The sequence below is a fragment of the Macaca fascicularis genome, chromosome 6 (assembly GCF_037993035.2).
Source record: "Macaca fascicularis isolate 582-1 chromosome 6, T2T-MFA8v1.1".
NCBI classification, from domain to species: domain Eukaryota; kingdom Metazoa; phylum Chordata; class Mammalia; order Primates; family Cercopithecidae; genus Macaca; species Macaca fascicularis.
In genome coordinates this window covers 82,639,105-82,645,104 of record NC_088380.1, presented here as the reverse complement: position 1 = coordinate 82,645,104, position 6,000 = coordinate 82,639,105, and the positions used below count along the sequence as shown (strand labels likewise).

General features: G+C 51.2%; 1 protein-coding gene across 6 annotated transcripts in view; it reads left to right on the top strand.

Moving 5' to 3' along the window:
• The first annotated feature begins 592 nt into the window (after positions 1-592).
• LHFPL2 (LHFPL tetraspan subfamily member 2) overlaps positions 593-6,000 on the top strand; it is a 163,616-nt gene continuing 158,208 nt past the window's right edge. For all 6 annotated transcript variants that reach the window (XR_012413756.1, XM_005557230.4, XM_073993670.1 and 3 more), the window contains exon 1: positions 593-993. The gene's annotated coding sequence lies outside the window, so the exon portion shown is untranslated. The remainder of the gene's footprint in view (positions 994-6,000) is intronic.

Below are 6,000 nucleotides of genomic sequence, written 5' to 3'. Positions count from 1 at the left end.
AAGCTGAGAACACCAAGCATTCTATTAGGAATAATCTTTGTGACTGTTGAAATTGAGTTTCCACACCTACATATTCAGAGGGCACGGAAACTTATGTCCGGAGCCGCCTCTGCGGGAAAGGGCGGCGAGGATGGGGGTCCAGGCGCCCCTTGACCCCTTTCCCGTTTCGGACTCTCCGGGGCCACCAGACGGCCGTTCTTTCCGCTCGGGCCCGTGTCTGAGGAACTGCTCCGAGCGCCCCGGGGCCGGCTCTCCGCCGGAGCAGCCCGGCCTCTCTGCCCCGGCTCCCGTCAGCGCCGCTCCCCGCCTCCGGCGCCCCTGGCGCCCCCGGCAGGGCTACTCGAAGCTGCTCCGGGAGCTTCCCCGGTGCTGCCCGCAGTAACCTCTCAGGACCCCGGAAGACGCCGCCGCCGCCCGGCTGGAGCAGGGACAGGCTCCCAGGTCCCCGCGCCCCCTCTCGGGGATCCCCTGTCGCCGACTCCCTCCCGGACCCGCAGGACACTCCCCTCCGGAGGCCGGGCCTGGTCCGCCCGCCCGCCGCCCCCGTCCCGCCCCGCGCGCCGCGCCGGGAGCCCCGAGCCCGACCCCTCCCCCCGGACGCCCGGCCCGCTCGCGGGACGGAGGCGGCGATGGTGACTGGGCAGCGGCGCGGGGCCGGGGCCTGGGCAGGGCGGCTCTGCTGCCTCTTTCTCTCGCTGCCCCCGCCCCTCCTCCTCCTCCTCTGTCTCCGCGAGTACTAGTCCGGGCGGCCGCCGAGCTTGGCGCTCTCTCGCCTTGCCGCCTCCTCCCCCGCGCCGCGGACCCTCTCCCCTCCCCTGCGTCGGCTCCCCCTCCTGCCGCCCCCTCCCGCTCTCCTCCCGCTCTCCTCCCGCCTCCTCCTTCTAGGCACGGCCAGCGGGGGCAAGAGCGAGGTGGCTGTGAGGAGGCGTCACTGAAAGCCCTGGCTTGGGGAAGGCTGCGGGCTCAGAGCCGGAGACGCCGAGCTGGGGCAGGGTGAGTGGCAGGCGTCGGGCCCGCGCGCGCTGCGGGAGGGGACAGCCGGTGGGCCCGGCCAGGTGGGCGCCCAGCGCGGGTGCATGGAGAGCCGTTGCGGCTGGCCGAGCCCAGGTTGCTTGCGCCGCGGCTGGCGCGGGAACTTCGCTTCGGCGCCCTGGGAGACCCCGCGGAGCGGTCGGAGGTGCTGCGGGATGGGCGTTGGGTGCTGGGAATGGGAAGGGAACAGCTGCTTCCCAGCGCCGCCGGCGGCCGCAGAAGTGGAAAAAGTTGTGCCGGGAACAACGTCTCCTCTGGAAGCCGGCGCGAGCCCTGCTCTCCAGCCGTCGCTGGCGGGCTTCGGACGGCGGCGCGTGGGTCCCGGGCGCAGCTCGGCGCCGGGCTCCAGCGCGCCTGGCACCGCGCCCTGGGGGCCGCCCAGTGGTCGCCCCTGCTGTCCCTGGTCCGTGGCGTGTGGGTCGCTCTGGCCACAGACGTCAGCTGCTTCTCAAATCTGGACTGCATTTTTGTGGGCAGCTCAGTGATTTGGGGTGCGGGCTGGAGGAGGTGGGCGTGGAGTAGGGAAGACCGCATCTGGGATGGGCGGCTTGAGCCCACGGGATGGGCGAAGAACTGGGGAGACTCTGCATGTGTTTCTGGATGTTTTTAGGCACACAGTTTTTTTCCCCCCTTCCATTCAGCGGCCCAGTGTTCTTCGAACGTAGAAAAGCAAAGGGTTTTTTTCAATCCCGTTCAACTTTTCTGTTATTTCAGGATGGTCATGAGTTCCATGAAAGTCCATGTGCTGTTTCAATGGGAGTGAGACCAGAGTACAGACAAAGTCCTATCTCCACCCCCTGTCCTCGCCTCCACCCGGGCCATTTCCTGTATGTCCCATTTGCTCTGCTGTAATTGTGTGAGTGTGTTTGTGCATGTAGGTTATCATCGGTGGGTGACCTACGGGGAAAAGACAACTTTTTGAAATCGCAACGCGGCCGCTATGGAAAGTGTGTGCTGGAGCTGAGGGAGTAAAGATTCGGGCGAGTCAGAGCTGTTAGAGGCTCACCCCAGAGAGGTAAACCTGAGTAACTGAGCTTGAAGGAACATTTATAACCTGCATATTGCTTTTGCCACTGGCCAGAGAGCTCCACTCCTGCCAGGTTTAAGAGAGGATCAGATACTGACTTCTTTGGTGTTGACTTTTGCTGGTATTCCTGATTCTTTCGTACTGGTTCTCTTTTAGAAACTACTCCTTTTTAAATTTAAGAGATAAAGAACACATGTTCGCGGGAAGAGGCAATGTTTTTAAAATAGGAAAGAGAAAATCAGATTCTCATTTCTTTTTGCTGTCATGCTATGATAAGCTTATTGATCCATTAGAAATCTGATTCTGATTTTGAAGTAATATCAGATGAAACACGATCTTCTTAGTAGTATTTTTCTCTAAGTGGTCACATGGAGAGCAGACTGTGTGGCTTCTTGTGTTTTTTTCTAGGGTGCAGCAAACATTTTATATCAGGAAAAAGACATTGTGTGTTGTAGGAGAGGAGGATGGGGTGGGGCAGTCATTTGTCTTCAGAGCAGCCTAATTAGGAAGAATAATTACACTGCAAATGAACATTGTTGAATATAAATTGAGTCATGATATGTGAACCAGTCATTTGTCTATAGGAAGGAAGAAGGATCTTTGTAGATGAGAACAAAGCAGTGCCTTCTGGAAGAAGTAATGTATGCTGTTCACCATATGCATGGGCTCGGTGTTGATGGCACCACCCAGTGTTTGGGCAGGGAGGAAAAGTCCATAGTAGGAGGTGATAGAAAAACAATATATAAAAAACTACATATTTCTTTTTAATGAACACTGTATGCACCTTCTCAACTTCTTTACTGCAAAGAATTGATGAAATGGTAAACCCAAATATAGGAGACCCAAACTTGGGCTGTTGGGCTCCAGATGTACCTAAACCTTGGGCATGTTATTTAATTTCTCTGTTTTTGTGTCTATAAAATGGTGAAGATAAGAATTCAACTCAGATAATCACCTTGAAGATGAACTGATTTATAGGACTTAGGATGGTTCCTCACACTAAGTGCTCAGAAAATGTTACTGATGATGATCAGGTTTTCCAAATCCCTAGGAAAACGTGGTGCCTGTTAAACAGCTAACGCAGAGATACCTGATTTTAGAGTGAGTAGCTCTGAGTTGAGGCTGGACCTGTGCCCTGCCAGCCTACACTCAAAAACACTGATCTTTCTGGAACTTGCAAGCTGCATCCTTTGGCTCATTCTGGTTAGCCTTTTCTGGGCTTCCATTTCCAGGGAGTTTGTAATGCAGGCACTATTTGAGTCTAGAGGTGGAACCCAAATGTGGCTTGCAGTTCCAGGCTACATGTCCCATTGCAATGGCAGCTTTAACTATTAGGTCCCACCAAAGTGAATATCCAAATTTTATTTGAGGTAGAAAGAAAACTGTAGTAATGAACATGATAAGTGCCTCTTTTGGAACTCTCAAAAGCAACATTTTACCCAGTGCTTACTGTTCTTAGATACAAACAAGAAGCAAATAGCTAATCTCTAGAATTTACTCCAAAAAGCTTTAATATATGTCTTGGGTGCTGGGCCCGCAGTAGCTCACACCTGTAATCCCAGCACTTTGGGAGGCTGAGGTGGGTAGATCACAAAGTCAGGAGTTCGAGACCAGCCTGGCCAACATAGTGAAATCCTGTCTCTACTAAAAATACAAAAATTAGCCGGGCGTGGTGGCATGCATCTGTAGTCCCAGCTACTCAGGAGGCTGAGGCAGGAGAATCACTTGAACCCGGGAGGTGGAGGTTGCAGTGAGCTGAGACGGCACCATTGCACTCCAGCCCGGGTGACAGAGCAAGACTCAAAAAAAAAAAAAAAAAAATATATATATATATATGTGTGTGTGTGTGTGTGTGTGTGTGTCTGTCTGTCTGTCTGTCTTGGGGTTAATGATGCACTTCCCAGTTTTTGCTAAGATTGTGTCTGTCTGTCTGTCTGTCTTGGGGTTAATGATGCACTTCCCAGTTTTTGCTAAGATTGTGCCCCAAAGTGAACCAAAGGCATTGTTAGCACAATAGTGCTTACTGAGAAGAGGAACTCTGCTATGCATTACTCCTTCTAATTTAGGGAGAAAGCCTGTTTGTTCCTTCATTCATGCAGTCATTCATCCTGTCATTCAGCAAATACCTAGGGAGCCGCTCCCTTGGGCCAGGCTCTGTTCTGGACTCTGGTAACACAGCAAGAACCAAGAGCAGGCCTCTCCTCTTACATAGTACACATTAGAAGAAGAAGAAGAAGAAAAAAACAACAACAACCATACACCTCTGTTTTCAAAGGACTTCCATAGACCCTGGAAGCTCCCTTTTTGACTCAGAAGAGCTATACTAGAACGTGGCGTGTTGGGTGTCCTTGCCTTCCACTCTCCAGCCTGGTCAGAGGGAAGTGATCTGGCTGGGGCTGGGGATGGTGGCAGGGTACAGCTAGTCCTGTGGGTCTTCCAAAGGGAGAAGGGGTGGCCTCTTTCTTTCTGTTCTTTATGATAAAGTATTCAGTTTTAGTGGCTGAGCACAACTACTGGCCAGTGAAACAAATTGTTTCGCAGCAATGAAAACAAACAGTTCGCAGTGTACTGAGCACCATAAAGACAGCGCTGGGGCAAGTGAGAGCCAGACAGGCACTGGGCGACTCTGGCTCACTGAGGAAAAAAAAAAAAAGACTAAACATGGGCAAAGGAGATCCAAGGAAGCTGAGAGGTAAAATGTGATATGCATTCTTTGTGCACGGTTGTTGGGAGGAGCACAAGAAGCAGCACCCAGATTCTCAGTCAACTCCTCAGAGTTTTTTTTTTTTTTGAGATGGAGTCTCGCTCTGTCGCCCAGGCTGGAATGCAGTGGCGCGATCTCGGCTCGCTGCAAGCTCCGCCTCCCGGGTTCACGCCATTCTCCTGCCTCAGCCTCCCAAGTAGCTGGGACTAAAAGGGAGTTGTCAAGGCTGAAAAAAGCGAGAAAAAGAGGGAATAAGAGGAAGGTGAAGATGATGATGAATAAGTTGGTTCTAGCAGGTTTTTTTCCTTATCTATAAAGCATTTAAACTCCCTATATACAATTCACTTCTTTTAAAGAAAGAAATTGAAATGGAAGACTGTGTAACATTTGTTTTTAAACCGTACGTTGTCTTTTTTTGTATAGTTAACACATTACCAAATGTTATCTTTAGATAGTCTTGTCCTGGTGGTATTTTCTTTTCTTTTTGAGATGAAATCTCCCTCTGTCACCCAGGCTGGAGTGCAATGGCATGATCTCAGCTCACTGCAGCCTCCTCCTCCCAGGTTCAAGTGATTCTCCCATCTCAGCCTCCTGAGTAGCTGGGACTACAGGTGCACGCCACCACGCCTGGCTAATTTTTTGTATTTTTAGTAGAGATGGGGTTTCACCATGTTGACCAGGCTGGTCTCGAACTCCTGACCTCAAGGGATCCGCCTGCCTTGGACTCCCAAAGTGCTGAGATTACAGGCGTGAGCCACCATGCCCGACCCTGGTGATATTTTCAGTGGCCACTAACCTTTCCTGATACAGTGTAGGGCTTGTAAACTGGCATGTAAATTTAAAGCAGGCTCTTGTTGGTGCACAGCACAAATTAGTTAATATATGGGGTTGGTAGTATTTTCATCTTCAGTTGTCTCTGATGCAGCTTTTATGAATGTTCTGCTAACTGAATACCATTCTGTAATTGCAGAAAAAAACAAAAAAGTTGTGGCTGTTTTGTTGACATAATGCTTCTAAGTAAATACAATCTTTTTTATTAAAAAACCGGCAATTTTTCCGGCACGTGAGACATATCAGCCTTAGAAAGGCAAAGAAGGAGTCAAAGGTAGGATCTGATCATCGACTTATAAAAGCCAGATTGTGTCCAGAGAAGAGTCTCAGCTGGCATTCGAAATACTTGATTCTCTCTTGGTGTAGAAGATGTGGCTGAAAGAGGAAAGAAAAGAGTGAATACTTG